Genomic DNA, 25,728 nt, shown 5'->3' on the forward strand with positions numbered 1-25,728 from the left:
CAAACGCTAAAACTTCAAACGCCATAAACTACCCACAACAGGAACACAGGTCGTCAGCACTGAACCAAGATTCAAGAAGGTTGTACGACCTGAGGTTTCTCAGTTTCTTTACAAATTATCATGCTGACACTGGGTATTGTTCAGTTTAATATTTTTAGATAAACTGAAATAATGTCGGCCAAAAAATAGTTTTATGTATTCCGTCAAGCCCAATAAAAAATGAATATAGAATATATTCTAGAAATCACCTGTTTCTCCGCCACATAGAGACAAATACATAATACACACTAAATTACATAAGCAAAAGAAGCATCATATTACCAAGATTTTGCAAGAGATTATCGGTCCTCAATTCAGTAAGGTGTTTTTTTTAGAAGTCAAGATATCGCGCCAAAATTAATTAAACCTCCCTTGTTACTTTAATCATAACATTCTTTTTACAATGGTTCCAATATTGATGATATCATTACAGACTTAAGCAATTCCTTGTTTTTTTGGCAGGAATATTGCTGCTGGATATATTAGTAAATTCCTGAAATATGGAATATGGTGATATTTTGCAAACTCGGGTAAGAAACTTGTTTGCAAGGAACGTAGATAACCTTGAGGGCGGCTAGGGGAGGGGCTTAGGGGAGGGGGGGGAGGCGCGAGTGAGGATTATTCCTTTAATAATTACTAAGGGAATTAAGGAGAGAGCAATCATTACCACCTCAGTTGTCAACGAATTTAGAAATGATTAAGGAAAACAGGACACTCGTACATGGAGGCATTATGTGAATTGAGATGATATCTGAATGATATAATTAAAAGTAAAAAGAAGAAAACAAAGTTACATAATGAACAAACCAACAACAAACGTCAAAAAGCTGTATGACTGTCGGAAAAATACGTCAAAATTCGTATGTCCTGAGCATGCAACTCGTGCATTATAGTTCCTTTAACTTGTGTATAATCTTACAATCCTAATTTATCTAATTTTTTTTATCTCTCCAATATCTTGATTTTTATGAACTTACTCTTACCTTACAATTAACAGTCTCAAGCATTAATCTATATATAGTATATATATAGATATATATATCTAATATATATATATATATATATATATATATATGGATAGATATATATATATATATATTAGATAAGTATATATATATATATATATATATATATATACATCTAGATATTAATTATTATAAATATATATATATTATATTATATATATAGATATTATATATATATATAGATCTATATATACTATATATAGGATATATATATATATATATATGATAATTGCCTCAATAGCGTTGCTTTTGCCTAAAGCAACCTCAATATTTGTTCTTTAACGTCAAAGGCTTCCTATCTTCGAAGTATTACTTTGTTAATTAGAAACTATATATATGTATATATATATATATATATATATATATATATATATATATATGATATATATATATATATATATATATATATATATATATATATATATATATATATATATATATATATATATATATATATATATATATATATAGTTTCTAATTAACAAAGTAATACTTCGAAGATAGGAAGCCTTTGACGTTAAAGAACAAATATTGAGGTTGCTTTAGGCAAAAGCAACGCTATTGAGGCAATTATCATATATTCATATCCTCTTTATTTACGCGTTCTATGAACAGCCGGAAGTTCTTTACAACCACGAAGGAAACACTCAACCTACGGCTTTCAATTAATATGTCACTGTTTTACCAAAGACATCTCAGGACAAAGGAGGTAGATCGCAGGGCACATCAGACAATTGGGACACTGCAACAGACATGGTAACAAGGGCGCCTAGCTGAAACGAGAAGTCTCTTCGATTCCGTTTAGTTCATCTTTGGGCTTTTAGCGTAGCTTTTATGGATATATCAGCTCCATGGTAATCGTAGGGGAATTCTCATCATTGGAGCATTCATTTGGCTTCAAAGCTGTGTAGAAGTCACACCTAAACGTGGCTGAAATGTCAAGGACAACACATCCTTTCCTCTCCCAGTTATGTCAGGTGAAACACCGTGTGAATGATACTGTAAACCAAGGAATATATCATAATTATGTCAAGAAATGTTAAGCTTTCTTAAGTTCATAAATTGGACTCGTAAATAGTACGTCAAAGACTAAATGAATTTGAGACGAAAAAACTTCTTCATTGAGCAGTAAAGTAAGACCAGATATGTTTTCAAAGTCTTTTTTAAAATTCGTTTCATAACTAATGAGACTCGAAAGAAACAAGCACTTTTAAATGTTGCCATGTAAAAGGACTTGGACAAATATACTTAAGAATCTCTATCTCCCGAAATCTTATTGTTTATCTGTGCACTAGTGAAAGAACTAACATATATGAAAACGTACATGGAAAAATTACTTAGGGATTGTTCGTTCGTTAAATAACTTTATACCAGTATTATATCTATCAGTCTAGTTATTTTTCTCATGCGTAATATAGTCATACATTTTTCATAATGCGTTTTGTATTCATTATATTATTTTTAATAACGTCTTACCAGCGAAATATTAAAATATATATTAATTCATCACATGCTTAATGGGTACATAAATTTTCAACATGCCTTGTAATCTTACCAATATTATGAATAACTTTGTAAATTAAGTTATTTTCCATATGATTAATGTAACATTATTTTTCAAGTTTGCATTGTATCTGCAGTAATATTTGTTGATCAACTGCGAATTATGTACAATACATTAATATCAAATTCTGATATTCAGGTCATCATTAGAGTTAACAAATATTTGAGTCATGCATGGCACTTTTGGAAAATAAACGTAAACTATTTAAAAAGGAATAAAAATCCATATTTTACCTCTTTCAGTTTGGCAACGATACTCTGTGGAAATTTTAACGTTTATTATTAGAGGGATTACTATGTGGATTATGTCATGGAAAATAATGATGACGAAATTCCGAAGAGACAGGTCACAAAATAAAATGCAGAGTTTTTCGCGACAATAAATTTATTTCCCGGGATTCATCACAACTCTGTAGCATTTTAAATTAGACGTTTTTGTCTTGTGTTTAATCCTAATGTTTTCTATTAGAAAAAAAATGGAAATTAAATCTGTATGGGTATTACGTACTTTATGCTCTGAAATTATACATCGTTATGAACTGTGATTGTGTAAAGAGAGAGAGAGAGAGAGGGGGGGGATTATTTATCCTTATAAAATAGATGGTTATGTTTATTGCTTCAGCCGTGAAATTAATGCAAATATTCAACCCTTTTCAAATGAAGAAATGAATACAGGGAAAAATTGATATATCTCAAATTAAACCTTCTCAATCCCATCTTTTTTGCGAAGCGAAATCTCGTGTTAAAATGTTAAACATCATTCCTTGTTATGTAGAGAGAGAGAAGAGGAGAGAGAGAGAGTTACAGATTCTAGACATGAATTAATGAGCGTTGATGTAAAAATTATAAACCTTTCGTACCCACATTGCAACACCAACTTCTGCTCTCTCTCTCTCTCTCTCTCTCTCTCTCTCTCTCTCTCTCTCTCTCTTGTATTTATCTTGCAAGGGAAATGTAACTAACAGCTAAGCTCATTCATTTGACCTGACCTGCTCAGAACAACTGCTCATTTTACAAATACGTCTTGACTTTTCTCCTTCAGGTTGTGCTTTCATCAAAGCAGAGTTTCCTTTTTGATAAGCCTGTCATGAAAGGCTTATTGCTCACGTTACATTAATGGTTTTTAATAATTAATGTCCCTTTGAATTAAGTGCTTGGTCTTTTTATTTGCTGTCAAAAGTTATTTATTTCGGCAAAGGACAACGAAAATATCAATTGTTATAACTTGTATTTTTGAAATGGTATTTCGTTTAATAGTCATTTAAAAACTAAGGCTGTTTTTTCATTATCAAAATGCTTATGTTGGTATATAAAACGGAAAATGTATTTTAAAACAAAAGCTAGCATATATGCATGAGTGACTGAATTTGAAGAAGAGAGAGAGGAGAGAGAGAGCGAGAGAGAGAGAGATAGAGAGAGAGGCACTCTTTATCATATGCTACCTTCATTACGCAAAGATGATTCTTTAAATCTTTTCGAAAGTCAGTCACAAATAAATCTTGTATATTTCTCTAATATATGAAAATGAAGTTATTGAGTTAATAATAATAATAATAATAATAATAATAATAATAATAATAATAATAATAATAATAATAATAATAATAACAGAAACCAAAACAGCAAAAACCTCCTTGGAAAAGGCGCCTGGAAAAGCAAATCATGGTGATGAGATCTGACTTGAGTAAACTGAAAGAGATGGCGGAAAAAAAGGCTAAGAAGCAAGAACAACAAGGGAGGAACTCAACGAGAAATACAAAGTACAAGAGAGGGGGACTAAACAACACAATAGAAGATGTAAAACAGAGGCTTAAGGCCAAAAGCACATAAGATCCAACGGTACATGAACAGGCATAGGGATACCAACAGAACAAACTATTCGGAACCAACCAGAAAAGACTATACAGCCAACTAAAGAGGGGAAAGGACAACCCCAAGAAAATTCCTGAAGCCGAACCAAGTAAGAGACTCTGGGGAAAAAAAAAACATATGGAGTAATCCGGTATCACACAACAAACATGCAACATGGCTCCAGAAAGTCAAGGAAGAAAAAGAAAAACAGGGAGAATAAAACAAAAGATTCACAGAGATCACGACACACCACAGACACCACTAAAGAAAAATACCAAACTGGAAAGCCCCAGGTCCCGATGAGTCATGGATACTGGCTCAAAAAACTTCAAGGCCCTACACCCACGAATAGCAGATCAACTCCAGCATTGTATCTCAAAATCACCATGCACCCCTAAATGGGGGGATGACCACAGGAAGAACATCATTTAGTATACAAAAAGACAAGAGTAAGGGAAATATAGCCAGTAACTACAGGCCTATCACCTGCCTACCAATAATGTGGAAGTTACTAACAGGTATCATCAGTGAAAGGCTATACAATTACCTAGAGGAGACAAACACCATCCCCCACCAACAGAAAGGCTGCGGAAGGAAGTGTAGGGGCACAAAAGACCAGCTCCTAATAGACAAAATGGTAATGAAGAACAGTAGGAGAAGGAAAACCAACTAAGCATGGCATGGATAGACTATAAGAAAGCCTCGACATGATACCACACACATGGCTAATAGAGTGCCTGAAAATATATGGGGCAGAGGAAACACCATCAGCTTCCTCAAAAATACAATGTGCAACTGGAATAGCAATACTTACAAGCTCTGGAATAAGACTAGCAGAGGTTAATATCAGGAGAGGGATCTTCCAGGGGCGACTCACTGTCCCCACTACTCTTCGTAGTAGCCATGATTCCATGACAAAAGTACTACAGAAGATGGATGCCGGGTACCAACTCAAGAAAAGAGGCAACAGAATCAACCATCTGATGTTCATGGACGACATCAAGCTGTTCTTGGTTTTAAAGAGCATCAAAATAGGAAATAAGGATACCCTAAATCCAGGACTGTAAAGGAATGTATCCTGGGGACATCAGGAGTGGGAGGTTTGGAATAGAAAAATTGTTGCCTTAGTCAACATACAAAAAGGCAAAGTAACGAGAACTGAAGGATAAAGCTACCAGATGGGAGCAACATCAAACACATAGATGAGACAGGGATACAAAAAAAACCCCCATACCTGGGAATAATGGAAGGAGGGGATATTTTAAAAAAACACCAAGAGATGAAGGACACGATCAGGGAAAGAATATATGCAGAGACTCAAGGCGATACTCAAGTAAAAATTCTCAACGCCGGGAAATATGATAAAAGCCATAAATACATGGCAAGTGCCAGTAATCAGATACAGCGCAGGAATAGTGGAATGGACGAAGGCAGAACTCCGCAGCATAGATCAGAAAACCAGGAAACATATGACAATACACAAAGCACTACACCCAAGAGCAAATACGGACAGACTATACATAACACGAAAGGAAGGAGGGAGAGGAGGGATACTAAGTATAGAGGACTGCGTCAACATCGAGAACAGAGCACTGGGGCAATATCTGAAAACCACCAGTGAAGACGAGTGGCTAAAAAGTGCATGGGAAGAAGGACTAATAAAAGTAGACGAAGACCCAGAAAATATACAGAGACAGGAGAATGACAGGCAGAACAGAGGACTGGCACAACAAACCAATGCACGGACAATACATGAGACAGACTAAAGAACTAGCCAGCGATGACACATGGCAATGGCTACTGAGGGGAGAGCTAAAGAAGGAAACTGAAGGAATGATAACAGCGGCACAAGATCAGGGCCCTAAGAACCAGATATGTTCAAAGAACGATAGATGGAAATAACATCTCTCCCATATGTAGGAAGTGCAATACGGAAAATGAAACCATAAAAAAAAAAAAAAAACACATAGACAAGCGAAATGCCCGGCAGGCTTGCACAGAACCAAGTACAAAAGGAGGCATGATTCAGTGGCAAAAGCCTCCACTGGAGCCTGTGCAAGAAACATCAGCTACCTTTGCAGTAATAAGTGGTACGAGCACCAACCTGCAGGGAGTGATAGAAAACGATCAGGCATAGATCCTCTGGGACTATGGTATCAGGACGGATAGGGTGATACGTGCAAACAGACCAGACGTGACGTTGATTGACAAAGTCAAGAAGAAAGTATCACTCATTGATGTCGCAATACCATGGGACCACCAGAGTTGAAGAGAAAGAGAGGGAAAAATGGCTAAGTATCAAGATCTGAAATAGAAATAAGAAGGATATGGGATATGCCAGTGGAAATCGTACCCATAATCATAGGAGCACTAGGCACGATCCCAAGATCCCTGAAAAGGAATCTAGAAAAACTAGAGGCTGAAGTAGCCTCAGGACTCATGCAGAAGAGTGTGATTCTAGGAAACGGCACACATAGTAAGAAAAGTGATGGACTCCTAAGGAGGCAGGAAGCAACCCGGCCCCCAACCCCACACTATAAATACCACCCAGTCGAATTGGAGGACTGTGATAGAGAAAAAAAAAAAATAAAATAAAATGATAATAATAATAATAATAATAATAATAATAGAATGCCTGAAAATATATGGGGCAGAGGAAAACACCATCAGCTTCCTCAAAAATACAATGCGCAACTGGAATACAATACTTACAATCTCTGGAATAAGACTAGCAGAGGTTAATATCAGGAGAGGGATCTTCCAGGGCGACTCACTGTCCCCACTACTCTTCGTAGTAGCCATGATCCCATGACAAAAGTACTAAAGAAGATGGATGCTGGGTACCAACTCAAGAAAAGAGGCAACAGAATCAACCATCTGATGTTCATGGACGACATCAAGCTGTATGGTAAGGGCATCAAGGAAATAGATACCCTAATCCAGACTGTAAGATTGTATCTGGGGAACATCAGGATGGAGTTTGGAATAGAAAAATCCGCCTTAGTTCAACATCAAAAAGGCAAAGTAACGAGAACTGAAGGGATAAAGCTACCAGATGGGGAGCAACATCAAACACATAGATGAGACAGATACAAATACCTGGGAATAATGGAAGGAGGGGATATAAAACACCAAGAGATGAAGGACCGATCAGGAAAGAATATATGCAGAGACTCAAGGCAATACTCAAGTCAAAACTCAATGGAGGAAATATGATAAAAGCCATAAAACACATGGGCAGTGCCAGTAATCAGATACAGCGCAGGAATAGTGGAATGGACGAAGGCAGAACTCCGCAGCATAGATCAGAAAAACCAGGAAACATATGACAATACACAAAGCACTACACCCAAGAGAAAATACGGACAGACTATACATAACACGAAAGGAAGGAGGGAGAGGACTACTAAGTATGGAGGACTTCGTCAACATTGAAAACAGAGCACTGGGCAATATCTGAAAACCAGTGAAGACGAGAGGCTAAAGAGTGCATGGAAGAAGGAACTAATAAAAAGTAGATGAAGACCCAGAAATATACAGAGACAGGAGAATGACAGACAGAAAATAGGACTGGCACAACAAAACCAATGCACGGACAAATACATGAGACAGACTAAAGAACTAGCCAGCGATGACACATGGCAATGGCTACAGAGGGGAGAGCTAAAGAAGGAAACTGAAGGAATGATAACAGCGGCAGAAGATCAGGCCCTAAGAACCAGATATGTTCAAAGAACGATAGACGGAAATAACCATCTCTCCCATATGTAGAGAATGCAATACGAAAATGAAACATAAACCACTTAGCAAGCGAATGCCCGGCACTTGACAGAACCAGTACAAAAAGAGGCATGATTCAGTGGCAAAAACGCCCTCCAACTGGAGCCTGTGCAAGAAACATCAGCTACCTTGCAGTAATAAGTGGTACGAGCACCAACCTGAGGGAGTGATAGAAAACGATCACGCAAAGATCCTCTGGGACATGGTATCAGAACGGATAGGGTGATACGTGCAAACAGACCAGACGTGACGTTGATGACAAAGTCAAGAAGAAAGTATCACTCATTGATGTCGCAATACCATGGGACAACCAGAGTTGAAGAGAAAGAGAGGGAAAAAAAAAAAAAAAAAAAAAAAAAAAAAAAAAAAAAATGGCTAAGTATCAAGATCTGAAAATAGAAATAAGAAGGATATGGGTATATGCCAGTGGAAATCGTACCCATAATCATAGGAGCACTTGGCACGATCCCAAGATCCCTGAAAATGAATCTAGAAAAACTAGAGGCTGAAGTAGCTCCAGGACTCATGCAGAAGAGTGTGATCCTAGAAACGGCACACATAGTAAAAAAAGTGATGGAACTCCTAAGGAGGCAGGATGCAACCCGGAACCCTACACTATAAATACCACCCAGTCAAATTGGAGGACTGTGATAGAGCAAAAAAAAAATAAAAAATAAAAAAATATAATAATAATAATAATAATAATAATAATAATAATAATAATAATAATAATAATAATAATAATAATAATAATAATAATAATAATAATAATAATAATATAATAATAATAATAATATGTTTTGTTAAAGAGGATGGTAGCATCAATGGAATTGATTTTATATAAGGTCTTTTCAATTCTTCTTATTATTTTCTTCTCATCAGGGCTGAATAAGAATAAGAAGAAATTGAAAAAGACCATATGTAAAAAAATCAGTTCCGCCGATGCTGCCGTCCTCTATTACAAACCGTGTTTGAGAGTGGGTCTCCTACTTTCAAATAATAATAATGTGAATACGCTGGAACATTAGGCATACATGCATAAACTTCCTCTTCCACTCTCAGGGATAATCTTCTCTTTTAGGAGTCTGGAGTTCTGGAATACTTGCTGATAATGACGTTTAAATTCTCCTTAAGATCAAATCAGAGTCTCTCATTCAGGATATTGTCAAGAGATGTCGATAGATCCTGGAAGCCTGACTTATCTGCTCCGTTCATCGTCGGTTACATGAATGGATTCATGCTCTACATAACTATTCAAGTTGTAATTGATCACGATTTCATTCACAAAGGTGGTCGGCCAGTCTTTTGAATAAGAATGGCTTTCTCTCTCTCTCTCTCTCTGGAACAAATCTAATGAAAAACATCTTGAAAATAATTGAAGAAGTTCCAAATAAAATCCAAGTGGTCAAGAGAACTCATAAAGAAAATATACATAAACCAAACCAACATATTCCGACAAAGAAATGAATAAGGTGAATCTTGTGAATATCCTAATTGATGCATTAGGAAAAAGAATGCCAAAAGCATGCAAACTGTGTAAAGGTTTGGTATAGCATAGTCAATCCACAAAACCTAATCAGAAAAATGTGCTGCATGCAACATTCCGACCCATCCACAGTGTGCTGAGGTAATACAAGATTTGAGAAAAGATACAAGAATTTTTTGTTCAAACATGTCTATCATGGATAGACAATGTTATTAAATCAAGATTGAATGTACAAATAGTGAGGATGAAGAAGAAGAGGAAGAGGAAGAAGAAGAAAGAAAAAGAAAGAAGAGGGAAAACGGAAGAGAAGTAAACAAAAAATGAAATGACAGAAAAAAATAAGGAAAACAAAGAACAAGATAAAAGTATGGATGCAGAGATACTCATTGATACTACATATGAGGCAATAAAGCAGCATACCTACGAAGAAATAAATTACGATATGACAACAGAAAAGCAAATCCCGAAGAGGCTCTACCCAGATCTATACAATGACGGGAAAGAGGAAAAAATAGACAAGAAATACAAAATCTGCAACCTTTTGAAAAGAGAGTTAGCAGATTTGGAGAAAGATCGTTACTACAAACATCCTAAGATATGTCAAAAACTATGAAATATATGGTAAATGTGCATACTTAGATGGATATGGGGATATTGCAGAGATCTGCATCCAAAAATATGTAAAAACCTAAAAGAAGGAAAAGGATGTAGTTCGACAAAAATGCAAATATATGCACCCTGTAGCCATGAATCATAATCAAATAAATAACCAACCAAGTAATAAAATCCAAAATAAGAAACGAAACAAAATAAAGAGAGAAATCAAGAATATCAGGTAAAAGAGAAAAGCAAACCACCAATGAGATATGCGATGTGTCAGCAAAAAATTTCAAAGCATCAGCTCCGAAATTCTACTCAAGAGATAATACTGTATTTATTATGCAAGAGGATATTGCAGAAACGGAGAAAATTGCAGATTCAGACACAAAATTAATAATTATGATGAAGGAAGATCATAAATTATTGGAAAAGTTGGATTTTTTTAATGTCAGAAATTTCTGGAAATGAAAAAAAGAACAACATACCAGAACAGGAAACGAGACATGGGAAAATCCTTATTACTACCAGTATTAAATGAAGGAGAAAACATGCAAACCATCATAGTGATGAATGCGCAGGGTTTAGTTTACGAGTAACTCAAAAAGAAAAATAGAGAGTACTTAGAAGAAACTAACCCAAAATGAAAAGAAAATAGATATAATGAATATAAGTGAAAAACCTGGTATTCCCAGAGACTGGGAATGATGATCAAATAAAAAAGGGTTCCAAACAACTTATAGATCAGATAGAAAAAATAGGAATCAAGGGGAACCGCAAAATATATGGGAAAGACAAAAACAAGGAAAAATATATGAGAAATATAGTAACTCAGAATGTGAACTAATAGCGGTAGAATTTGCAATCTGAAAAATTGATGAACATAGTAATATATAGACCCCCTAATACTAAAGAGTTTGACTTAATAATTGAAAATTGGGATGATATATGTAAGAAATCACAAGGACTGGACTATTCCCCTATCTGGTGACTTCAACTTCCTTTCGTAGAATGGAAAGAACGAATAGGAGATTGTGGTTACTTATATTATATAAAAAAGAGAGTAATAGTAGTGCAGAAGATAAGAGGCAATTTGAAAAGCTATTAGATATGCTACTAGAATACAACATTCAACAAATAAATCACCTGCCAACAGAAAGGAAAATACTTTAGACCTAGTATTTGTGAACGAGATGAATTATGTTAAAGAAATAATAGTTTATAATGCGAGTAGTTTCAGACCATAATGTCATAGAATTAACAGTTCATTCCAAAGCAAGTGAAAATAGAGATAAGCAAGAAATGAAAAAGTGGGAAGGATATGGAAAATACAACTTCTACAGTAAAAATATAAAAATGGTCAGAAATTAATGAAGAATTAAACAAAGATTGGGATAACATTTTCGTAAGTGATGACATAAGGGTAAATACGGAGATATTATATAAAATATTGGAGAAAATAGTGGAAAAATATATACCGAAGAAGAAAAGTAAAACATCATTCATGCATACCAAGAGACAGAAGGATCTTGTTCCAGAAAATCAGAAAGTGGAAAAAAGGTCTTGCAAAAGAAAAAAATGCATGGAAAGTTATAGAACTAAAAAGAGTAAGATAGAAAATGCAGAACAAAAGATTATACAATCAAAAGAAAATGAAAAACGGGACTTGGAAGAAAAACCCTATTAAATATCAAGCAAAACCCCAAACTATTATACTCATATGCGAAGAAGATGAATAAAAGAAGAATAGAAATAGGCCCTCGTGAGCAATTGAAGGGAGATTAACGAATGAAAAAAAGGAAATTTGCAACATTACTGGCAGAACGATATAAGAGAGAATTCACATCTAGAATAGATAATGAAGATAATGATATAGAAGTAAGGGATGAAAAATAGTGAATATTTAGCTGACATAGATATTAATGAAGCTGATATTGTGCAGGCTATTAATGAAATTAAAAATGGAGCTGCTGCAGGGCCTGATGGGAATTCCTGCTATTTTGTTAAAGAAAGTAGTTTCATTCTATCGCAAAGCCACTTGCAATATTATTAAGACAAAGTGTAGATACAGGCAGATATATGATGAGCACAAATTAGCATATATTACCCCCCTACTTTCAAAAGTGGATCAAGACTAGAGGCAAGTAATTATAGGCCTGTGAGTCTAACATCACATATTATGAAAGTGTATGAAAGGGTAATGAAGAAAAATATTATGAAACATTTTAATAAAAAATAATTTGTTTAATAAAGGACACATGGTTTCGTACCCGGAAAAAGTACACAAACCCAACTGTTAGTCCACCGTGAGAACATATTCAAAATATGAAAAAGCGGAAATGAAACAGATGTGGTTTATTTAGACTTTGCAAAAGCTTTTTGATAAAGTAGACCATAATATATTAGCGAAGAAAATTAGAAAACACAATATCGTGGATAAAAGTAGGAAAATGGTTAAAAAGAATTTTTACACAACAGAAAACAGATAGTTATTGCAAACGACGAGAAATCGGATGAAGCCAAGGTAATATCCGGTGTGCCGCAAGGTACGGTGTTAGCTGCAATACTGTTTGTTATTATGATTGAAGACATAGACAATAATGTTAAGGATTCGGTAGTGAGTAGTTTCGCAGATGACACAAGAATAAGTAGAGAAATTACTTGTGATGAAGATAGGAACGCTCTACAAAGAGACCTTAACAAAGTATATGATTGGGCAGAGGTAAATAGGATGGTATTAAACTCTGATAAATTTGAATCAATAAATTATGGAGACAGAGAAAGAAAGCTATATGCATATAAGGGACCTAATAATGAGACCATCACAAATAAGGAAGCAGTTAAAGACCTTGGTGTGATGATGAATAGGAACATGTTATGCAATGATCAAATAGCAACTCTGTTGGCAAATGTAAGCAAAAATGGGAATGTTGTTACGGCACTTCAAAACAAGAAAAGCTGAACACATGATTATGCTTTATAAAAACATATGTTCGTAGTCCACTTGAATATTGCAATATGATATGGTACCCACACTATCAAAAGGATATTGCACAAATAGAGAGTGTACAAAGGTCCTTTACAGCTAGAATAGAAGAAGTTAAGGACCTAGACTACTGGGAAAGACTTACAATTCTTAAAATTATATAGTCTAGAAAGGAGAGAGGAACGCTACATGATAATTCAGGCATGGAAACAGATAGAAGGAAGCAGAAAATATCATGAACTAAAAATATCAGAAAGAGCAAGCAGAGTAGATTAATAGTGCCCAAAAACTATACCAGGAAAAATAAGGAAAGCACACACATTAATCCACTACGCACCAGCATCGATAATGCAGCGTCTATTCAATGCGTTGCCAGCTCATCTGAGGAATATATCAGGAGTGAGCGTAGATGTGTTTTAAGAATAAGCTCGACAAATATCTAAACTGCATCCCAGACCATCCAGATTGGAAGATGCAAAATATACCGGAAGATGTACTAGCAACTCTCTGGTAGACATTAGAGGTGCCTCACACTGAGGGACCTGGGGTCAACCCGAACAAGATGTAGGTCTGTAAGGTAAGGTAAGGTCTCTCTCTCTCTCTCTCTCTCTCTCTACGTGTGTGTGTGTGTGTCTTTCAACTGTTATTTCTTTTCAAGCAGCCATTAGGTTTAGATATGATGTCTCTCTCTCTCTCTCTCTCTCTCTCTCTCTCTCTCTCTCTCTCTCTCTCTCTCACTATTCAACTGTTATTTCCTTTTAAGCAGCAATTAGATTTAGATAAGATAGCTCTCTCTCTCTCTCTCTCTCTCTCTCTCTCTCTCTCTCTCTCTCTCTCTCTCTCTCTCTGAGACAATCCCCAGAAGAGTCACTATCCAAATCCAAAACATTAACTTCTAACATATACTCCCTATCCTTTCCCTCCTCCTCCTCCTCCCCTCCTCCTCCTCCTCCTCTGCCCCCTCCTCTCACTCAGTTGGTTTATCCCCTCTACCTCAAAATACCTTCTAAAGACCCAAAGAGACCTGTGACGGAACCACAAAAGAAACCATTAACTTTATTCCCAGGTGAGAGGAAATTCCTTCTTGTTCGTTGTTTGGCTGAGAACAAAGGGGATATTATTCTATTTACCTGAACGTTCTTATAGATAATTCCTTTTTACAGATAGCTTTTAAATAAGAATTAAAGATTAACACGAAGTGTTTTTCTTTTTTTACCCCCCCCGTATCATAGTAAGATAGGTAAAATAAACTTTCTCTCTCTCTACTTCTCTCTCTCTCTCTCTCTCTCCTCTCTCTCTCTCTCTCTCTCTCTCTCTCAAACACAAAACACAAACACCCACACACAAAACAAATGAAGATTCTTTGTACCAATGAGTAAAAAAATCAAACAAACCTCGCAATAATGTTTTCCTCTGCAAACAGAGACAATTAAGAACTTGCCCTGATGTTTCGTTGCGTTTCTGGACTTCAGAATAGAGTGAAGTTAATGAAAAGATTTGCAAGTGTTCTTTTTGGGGAGTTATTCTGCATTGGATGTATCTTTCTAAGATTAGATGTAAAGGCTTCTACATGCACACACACACAAACACATTATATATATATATATATAATATATATATATATATATATATATATATATATATATATATATATATATATATATCTAATAAAAGGAGCCCATAAAAACACCAAAACTGTAGAGAGAAAAGTACTATATTTCAGAGACTGCTGTCTCTCTCTTCAGGTATATGAATGAGAAAAGTTTACAGAAAAAGGTGGTATTTATACCAAGAGATTCGTCCACAAGTAAGCCAATTTAGGTCACCCCCGCTGATAATCTTCCTTTAATCTTCTTAAGCGTTGGTTGAATGAACACTGAGTCGACGACATCTGAGATCCATGCCCCTTTTGAGATGTTCATTACCTGCTTCTCTTTTATTAAGGCGATTCCATCATTTGACTCTTGTACCGGCAGTTGCTGCTATAAATTACACGTGACATATTCCAGTTTATTCTATGGTTATGTTTCATTTATATGGTTGAAAATAGCCGAGTTCTGTTGTCCATACCTAACTGACCGTTTGTGTTGTATTAATCTCTGGGGAAAGTGATTTACCTGTAAATCCGATGTAAGATTGGTCACAGTCCTGGCATGGGATCTCATATACCCAGAGTCTTTGGGAGATGTCCTTTTGTTGGACGTTAATCAGGGATTTGGCTAAGGTATTTGGGTAGGTAAATGCAAAAGGGTTGGATTTCCCAAGGGTGTGAGTTACTCTCTTAATCGTCTCCAGGTGGGGAATTTTTATTTTATTGTTGGGTGTGTCTCTGGTCTTGTCTTTAGGGGGTCGGTAGAAAATTACGTTTGCTTTTTGAATTGCTTTCTCAATTATATGGTAAGGATACTTTAAAGATGAAAGTTGCTTGCGAATTAGTTCAAATTCTTTTTCCTGGAAAAACACAGAATTACCAAAAATGATGTGTATTTTCTAACAATTGAGTATCACAGTAATTCCTGTTCCATATTCACAAAAGCAAGAACTTCAAACAAACAAATAAACTACCTACAGCAGGAACACAGCTCGTCAACACTGAACGAAGATTCCAGAAGTTTATAAGATCTGAGCTTTCTCAGTTTCTTTACAAAATTATCATGCTGACACTGTCTGAATATAGTTCAGTTTAAAATTTTTAGATAACGTGAAACAATGTTCCAAAATAGTTTTCCATATTCTTCAAGGCCAATAAAAGGCATATACTAGATTATATCTAGAATTCTCCTGTTCCTCGGAAACAGGCACACAAACACACAAACACAAAAGACGCATCATATTACCAAGATTTTGCGGGAGATTATCGGCCCTCAATGTAATAAGGATTTTTTTTTTTAAGTTAAGATATAGTGCCAAAGATTAATTAAACCTCCCTTGTTACTTTAATCATAAATTTTTTTTACCAGGGTCCGAATATTGATAACATTATTGCAGACTTAATCAGTTCCGTTTTTTTTTTCCTTCTGGCAGGAATATGGTTGTTGGATATGTTAAGAAATTCCTGAAATATGGAATAAGGAAATATTTTGAAATTGTTTCCGGTCAAGAAACTTGTTTGAAAGGGACGTAGGTAGCCTGGGGAGGGGGTTAAGAGGGAGGCGTAGATATCCTAGGCGTGGGGTTGGGCGCGTGTCTCTATCCACTTCGTACACACCTTTACAGAAGAGGGTAATCACTGAGGGAATTCTGGAAGGAGCAATTCAATACCACCGTTTTTTTACCATCTATAAATTTACTAAGGAAATTTAAAATCGAAAGGGCTCTCTCTCTCTCTCTCTCTCTCTCTCCTCTCTCTCTCTCTCTCAAAACTCATGACTGAGATATTTTTTTCTATTTTGATATAGATATTTTGGGAATAAGATGAAAAGCAAATTTATTTCGAGTAGTGATAATTTATTTGTAGAAAAAATTTTTACTATACTTGATTCCATAAAATAAGTAATTGACCCCCCATTGTTGTTTTAAGTATTTTCAAAGTATTCGAGTTTAGTTTGGATATTTATTTGTAGAAATTTTACTATTACTTGAATTTCCATAATAAGATGAACCAATTTTGTTATGTTTAGTATTTCAGTAAATAAAATTAATTTCGATTTGAATAATTAGTTTCGTAAGAAAGTTTCTAAAGTCTATTTTCCCGACAAGAACGGAAGACCATTAAGTAATTTAGTGGGTAACTTATGGACAATTATCAGCAATATTTGATGCTGTGGTTGGTAGTCGCCTATATCCTCATATGCTTCCCAGCGTGCAAGGAGCATGTAAATGAAGCAGTTAATTAAGAAAACATACATATGCAGGATAAGTTGTTTCATATGTTCTATTCATTTATTTACCTATTTTTATTTTCTAAAGTGCGTGAAGGGGTACAGCTACTGAAGTAAGGTACGGTAAAGTCTTCTATTATTTATTTATCTACTGAAATATTTTACTAATTTGAAATCAGTGTTTGAAATAAGCATTAGGGTTGACAGATGCAGTTCATTTCTAATATGCTTAGTAAGCTGCTTTCCTTAAGACTGTCATAGAAAAATCAAATCAAATCGAATTTTATAGAGAGAAAACCTTCTAATACTAGAAATGTCATCTCTAACTTTGTAAATAAATTTAAAGATATCTAAAACCAGTTTGCATATTACGATACTTCGTTAATAGCTGTCAACGAGTTGTGTGATTTAGAATTGTGAATATAATAATAATAGAAAAAAGTGGTATTTATTTTCAGAAAAATCTGAGAGAAAACTTCAAAAGCTGCACCAGAGTACGAAAACTAAATAATCTTATGCCTTAATCATGAACTTCATGCATTATATTTCACTTTTCATTGTGTATAATCCAACAATCCTATTGTATCTTGTTTTTGCCTCTTATTTCTGACTTTTAGGATTTACATTACAATTGAACATTACAACATTACACTAAACGCAAGCATCAAAATATATTTCCTTTTAATCAACAAATAATACTTCAAAGACAGGAAGCCTTTGACGTCAAAGAACAAATACTGCAGTTGTTTTTAGACGAAAGCAAAGTTACTGAGGCCAACATAAGGTATTCATATTTCCTTTTATTTACTAATTCTGTGAACAGCCGGAAGCTCTTTGCAACCACAAGGGATATCCTTAGCCTTCACTCTCAACTAATATTCCATTATTTTACCAGACAAGATCAGAACAAAGATGTGTATTGCTGGAGTAAATCTCTCTCTCTCTCTCTCTCTCTCTCTCTCTCTCTCTCTGCGTTTGCTTGTGTCGATTTTTCTCTCTTTCTACTATTCTCTCTCTCTCCCCTCTCCCCCATTTTTCTCTTTCTCTCTCTCCCTGGTGAATTATTGTTGACGAATATGACACACATGACATTTCAAATTCCAAATCGATAGCTATGGAATCATTCTTTCCTGACTCTTGACATTTCATCTCAGTGCGACGGAATTTTTTTGGTCACGTGAACAGCCTGGGTTTTCCTGTCCAGAATCTCTTCCGTAACTAATGTTTAAAAGAATACGTCAGGTTGCTAATTTGGCAGGCGTCCAAAATCTTGGAAAATTAGGTATGAATTTCGGAATCTCGTTTTACTGGCATCAAGATTTTTCTGTCAGAAACCTTTACCTTTTTTTATAATGAATAGTGGTTTTTTAACGGTTGGCAAACCTGGATATCTATAATTATACTAATAGATTTTAAATGTATTGGTATAAATTTTATCGAAACAAATATTTAGTTATCTTATTGTAGATGAGTAATTTATCGAAGATTAATCACGGTTCCATACTTTTCTTTTGTAATTTATCTCCATGAAAATTAAACAGTAATTTCGTGTTGTTAAACAACAGGACGTTAGGTTGTTATTCTAATCACTGCAACCATCTTCTACCTCTACTCAATGATTCATCGTGGGTAACACAATGGGAATCGAAACTAGAGAATCGTTGGAAGGCGTCAGGCTTCAACCAAGGGCAAGCTGAAAACTCCTTGACGTCACGGGCAACCACACACACACACACACACACACACACACACACACATATATATATATATATATAGTATATATATTATTATATATTATATAATATTCATATATATTATATATGTATGTGGTGTGTGTGGTGGTGTGGTGTGTGTGTGTATATGTAATATAATTTTATATATATATAATTATATCTAGTTCTAATATATAATATATATATAATATATATATATATATAATCTTATATATATGGTATTATATAAACAGAGGGCCATGTGGTCATGCCAGGCCCTCTGCAGATTCTGAATACTTCCTGCCAATCAGGCAAATGTATATTGTTTACGTAAGTAAAGCACGTTGCTCCGTTCTGCCGTGCCGAAAAGGTCATGTTTCTTATAATAAAAGAACATAACTTTGTGTTTAAAGCTCGTCATTCTTTTAAACATTCATATCTATTTCTTTGATGGCTCGGTCAAAAGGCCTGACGTAATTAGGCAGGGAAGGTGCAGTTCCTTATAATAATTTAATTTGGTTTAAACGTTTAAAATGGTGCCATCTAGTTTTTTTTGGTTGGCAAGTTTTCAAGGCAATAACTGCTTCTTTGAGAAGACTTTATTGATCATGTTGGCCATATCAAAGCACTGACTTTTTAAGGACTCACCTACATTTATTAAATTCAGGCTTTAGGTATTATGTATCATCATGAAACTGTCACATCTATTTGGGGAAAGCTTTTTAAATTAGTGAAATAATTTAGAATAAAATACTGGATATGAAACTTACAAGAAAAAGCTAAGGGGTGGTCGCTTTCTTGTCATAGTTTCTCGTACCAGCATATGAAAAGATTTGTCATAAAAAAAAATTCTATTGGCGGGTGATATTTAGCATTAGGATGTGTTGGAAATCAAGCCTACCAGTTCTATGTTTAGGTTTCTAAACCCCAAAAGCATCTTATCAACCCGTTAAAAGTTATATATTAGTTGATGCAACTGAAAAAATTAAATGCCCTAAAATGGGGGGGGAAAAAGAATTTTAAAGTAAATTGTTTATGACGACGAAAGCGATAGCATGAGGTGGTGTTGATGTAGTGAAAAATTAAATGAGTCTGTTAATGTGAATACACACAGTATTAGTTACCTCTGGACCTTCCTGATAATAAGAGCCAAATATTAAAAAAATTAAATGGTAAACAAAAGAGGAGATACGGCCATTTGCAAATAATCAAAGTTGGAATTACCTGCTGCTATAGATATCACGTTCATAAATTAACTGTTTTGTATCTTAATGAGCCAATTGCCATTGCTTCATGGATGCATGCCTGAATTTCCTGTAACCTCTCTCTCTCTCCCTCTCTCTACTCTCTCTCTTCTCTCTACTCTGTGAATCCTTTTGAAAAAATTCTTCTTAAAAATATTTTCTATATTCCAGGGATAAAATAACTAATAATAAAATAATTAATAATAATAATAAGTAATAATAATTAATGGAATTGTTTCAAAACGTACATTCTAGATATATCGAATCACAGCGGTTTATTCCAAATTAGCAAAAGAAACAATAATGGCCATGAGCGTACACGGCTGCTGTGCAAATGCACTGGATACCCATTATTACAGATAAAGGTTTTTTAAAAAAAAAAAAAAAAAAATTTAATTATTTTAAATAAATATATAAATATAAAGTGCTACTTTTTAAAAATCCTCTTATAAAAATCCTTTTTTTCGTTTATACATCAAAGAGGCACATCCTGAATCCAAACCCAACCTCCCCAATCCCCACCCCTCACCCAAACAGTTCCCCCTTAATCTCACCCACCCACACTCACAACCGCTCACCCTCCCCCCCCCCAAAAAAAAAAAAAAATAAAAGATCGGAAAATATTATTATTTCTTCCTCCAAAGAAATGATTGCAGTTCAGAACACCATACTTACTAGCTACAAAACCATGGCATGGGTAATGAACTGCTCGTTGAATAGGGACTTGCAATAATGGACCGATTCCAGAGAAAATAAGAATCATCCTCTTTATCGTGACTTTTATTCCTCATGGACTCCGTCTGGTGAGCTATGCCTCCGGTTACTTGTCAACTGAATGTGGGAGTATACGTTGTCGTTTACTGAGGCATAAAATGCTCTTTTGGCATTGCCATGCTTGTGGTGGAACACGCTCTCTCGGTTTTTTTACCTTCATCTATCTCTCTCTCTCTCTCCTCTCTCATTACAAGCACACAACAAACACATACATACCACATTACATAAATATGTTGGAAATTAATCCGCAAATGTTAGTCAAGTATACCAATTATCACACCCATTATTGTGTGAGGTTTATATTAAACGATGTTTTTGCTTTAATATTTATGAACTTAAAAAGTCACAAGTGCGTAAGCGGGCTAACTATATACATATAATATGAAACTAATAATACTGTATATAATATAATATATATAATATACTCAGTATATATACTATGATATATATATTATACTATATATATATATATTATATGGTACTTACTATATCTTCATAGTATATATTATATATTCCTATATATAATAATAATAATATATAATATATCTATATATATTATTAATTAATTATATATATTAATAATATCATCATATATTATCTATATCATATATATATATATTATATCAATATATATATTAATATAATTAATGTATATATTCTATAAAATCCTAGTAGGTTAATGGATTATTTATGTATATATATATGTATATATTATATATATTAATATTTTAAATATATTATTAATATAATGATAATATTAATATATATAATATATATATATATATTATTAATATTAAATCATATAATATATCATATATTATTATATAATATATAATATATTATTATTATAGATATATATTGATATATTGTATATATATAGTATAATAATTATATATATTACTAATTATATTATAATATATATATTATAATAAATATATTTATATATATAATAGTATATATATATAATATATATATATAATATATAAATATCTATTACTATATTATATAATTAATATTATACATATATATAATATAATATATATATATATATTATATATATATATATATATATATAATAATATATATACTATATATATATATAATAGTAATTAATGTATATATATATATTAATAATATCTATATATATATATATATATTCATATATATATCATATAGAGTAAATATATATATATATATATATATAATATTAAAAAAAAATTATATAGTATATATATATATATATATATATAATTAATATATATATATAAAACATTAACCATAGCCCAACGAGGTCCGAAGCTTCGGGGAGCGAATTACAGGTTAAGGGTGGAAAGATTAGGAAATAGAAGAGGAGAATTGGCCAAGTCGAGTGGCGAAGAAACTCGTCAAGGACTTCTTGTCTGCTTCGGGTTATCGTTAGCTCGTTCCTGGGTCAAGTCTCGAGGGCAGATGTGCTGAAAATATGTTCAGAGATGGTACGGGGGAACTTGGCGCTTTCGTTTGTACATGTCTTGTATTATCTCGTAAATCTCTGACTAAAATGTGTTTATCGATGGCAGTGTATTCATGTTTGCCATTAAAATAACTACTTAGCCTGGACCTAAATCCAGTTTGCATACGTAAGCATTGAAACAACTGAAGAGCCGAGAGAGAGAGAGAGACGAGAGAGGAGAAGAATGGGGGGGGGGGGGGAAGGGGAAAGAAAGGAGAGAGATTACATTATACGTATTTTCAAGCCGAAATTGGAGTTTAATTTGCATACTTAACCAACAAAATGACTCCGAGGGTAATATTTATGTCACATGATGAATGCAAAAATTGAATTTCCAATTTCACTGAAAAACAATGTGTCAATGCCAAATCTCTTCTCTCTCTCTCTCTCTCCTTCTCTCATCTCCTCTCTTCTCTCTTCTTTTAATCTTCCAAAGCTGAATTGCAGACGTTAAGATAACCAAATTACTGCGCTTTAAAGTTTTGGTTATTCTCTCTCTTCCTCCCCTCCCCCTCTCACTTCTGTAAATTATTTAAATGTTTAATAATTTTTGTTTTCGTAAATTTAATCGTAATTCATTTCTATAGACAACGGTACTAGAACCACCAAATTCCCGGAAAATCAGTTCAATCTATTGTTTCTTCGGAAAATGTTTTATCACATAAGGAAGATTGAAAGGCCTAACCCGTACATAAATAATGCATAAACATGCAATCATCTTTGTTGACCACTTCCTGGATTTACAGACAAAAAAAAAAAAAAAAGAATCCCTATTAAAGAAACAATGATCATCAAACATGAACTAAGTTACTAAACAGATTTATTTTCCACGATTGGGAAAAGGGGAATATCCAAGTCTAATAGACGCCCCCAGTGGTTACATTTATATATTGGATTTTAGGTTTCTTAAGAAAATATGAATCGCATCAGGATTCTTGGTCCCCTCCCTCCCAGCACGATTTTCCTCGGCAGAACTTGAAACGAAAGCCTTGTTAAAACAGAAAAAATTTTTATTTTCTTTGGTGTCAACGAACCACGAAAAAAGGAGTAATAATTTATATTTCCCGAAGTCATAGCCGAAACGGACCGTGTCCGTTTACAATTATGGATTTTGGGAAGCCAAACAAATCCAAAAAAATGTCCCCCCCCCCCCCCGGTGGTAAAATGAAAAATAGCAGCCTCGAGGGTTGTTTCGTTAAAAACCGTAAAAGGAGAGCATCGATTTTGTGTTCTTTCTAATTCTTCTGGATTGGAAGGGAACTATCGCTGGAAAGCCAAGTGAAATAAGGAAAGGAGATATCTTAGGTCCAAAAAACTAAAATGAAAAAGAAACGTCGGATTAGGTGACCTGATACGCGGTTTACCGTGTTGTTAATTCGGGAAAAACAACAACAGTCTTGCATAAGCTGATGGGTTTTTGGATTCTGGGTGGAGAGAGTTGCTGCAAAAAATTAGGGGCTTGCAGTCTTTTATGGTTATAATCCTAATAATAATAAGAATAATAATAATAATAATAATAATAATAATAATAATAATAATTAATTACGGTACTTTTCTTTACCAGGAACCGGAAAAACAACAACACGCCTTTCCTTCGGTATGGCAAATTACACAAGCACACACACACATACACCACACATACACCAACGACTACCATGAGCGAACCACCGCTTAACTTCTATGAGGACGGGAAATATATTGAACACCATAATCTTGGGAATCTTGAAAATTTCAAGTCAATGGGCCTTGCGGGGCTTGTCCCATATGGAATAGGGGTTCATCTCCTATTAATATATATAATATATATAATAACAGCCTGACTAAGATGTAAATGGCGATTATAATGAATAGCGAAAGCAGAAAGGTGCTTGCTGACATAAGTATTAAAGTGTTGCTCTCTCTCTCTTCTCTCTTCTCCTCTCTCTCTCTTCTCTCTTCTCTCTCTCTTCCTTATCACGTCAAACATTATCTTCTTGCCCAGATCATCAGGAACGAAGACAGATAACCAGATTCTGCAACCGATATTCGTTGCTTGCTTTTATTGTTGTTGTTGACTGTTGTCTTTTGGCATTGTATATTTTTGACTTTTGATTAGATTTAACTGACTGTTTACATCAATGTGCTAATAAGAATCAAATGGCGGAAGAAGGACTTTCTACCCTTGGGGTGGATGGTATTCATACTTGCGAGGTGAGGTATGAGGACAGCCTCATCACTCAAGAGTTGGCGTTTCATTGCTCAAATTGTTGAGTATTTACAAACGATTTATAGTCCATAGGAAAAGCTGTTTTATTTTTTAGGTTTTCTAGTGACTGCAAGGGGGCTATTAGAATAAACTGGTGTTTTTCAGTTATTGTTTATTATCAATTATTATTCATATGCAAAACGTTTTCTATGGGCATTTGTCAATAGAAAAATTGGGTGAATGGAGTTGAATAAATAGTTGAAGGAATGTTCTTGGTACCTTTAAACCTCCTCTTCAGTACAGAAGCTTTTTTAAATTAATTGTTTGTTTGATTTAGGGAATATCGATTCAAATTAAAACATCTCTGACGATTGAGTATAAAAATAATGACATAGGTACATTCTTCATCGGATTTGTTTTAATCTTATCCACCATAAACAATAACTCTTTATGAACTTGAATATGAATAAAACATATCTCCTCCCTCGCTCTCTCTTCTCTCCTCCTCTCTCTCTCTCTCTCTCTCTCTCTCCCCCTCTCTCCTCTCTCTTACTGAACGCAGTTGTATATTAACCTCTTTGTCCAATCAAACTTAGTTTCACTAGCAAAACGTTATTTTCTTGTAATAGGAAAACAATGGTTTAGTTTATCTGCTATTTGCCTAAAATCGCAAAATTAATAAGCCCTCTTATCCCTTTACCTACTTGGAAATTCAGCATTCGACCATTAATTTTCATGACGTATGCAAAAAACAAAAACGTGTTATGGAAGCACATGTAGTGTTTAAATAGGTTTGTAATGATTGGCGAATTTCCTTAATAAATGCAAGAAGACCGGCGCAAAAATCCTATGCATACTAGCACGCTGGATTATAGGAGTAAACGACGTTTATTCAACAGAATCATCATCGTTACATATTATAAAATGACTGATAAATCACATGCAGGTAATATCATGTCAAATCACGTACTTCAATAATTTCATAATTCGAATCGGACAAGAATAAATTTCAGGATTAATGTTGGTTGTCTCCATCTCAAAATAAATCTGGTATTCCAAAATACGCCAAAAAAATTAAAGGTTCTAATTCCATTTTCTCATTAGATTGTCCTATGATAAACACAGCGACCACGTGGTCACTACCTAGTCCTTTCTCTAAGAGAGAGAATGTCT

This window comes from Macrobrachium nipponense, chromosome 1 (genome assembly GCF_015104395.2).
Source record: "Macrobrachium nipponense isolate FS-2020 chromosome 1, ASM1510439v2, whole genome shotgun sequence".
In the NCBI taxonomy this organism is placed as follows: domain Eukaryota; kingdom Metazoa; phylum Arthropoda; class Malacostraca; order Decapoda; family Palaemonidae; genus Macrobrachium; species Macrobrachium nipponense.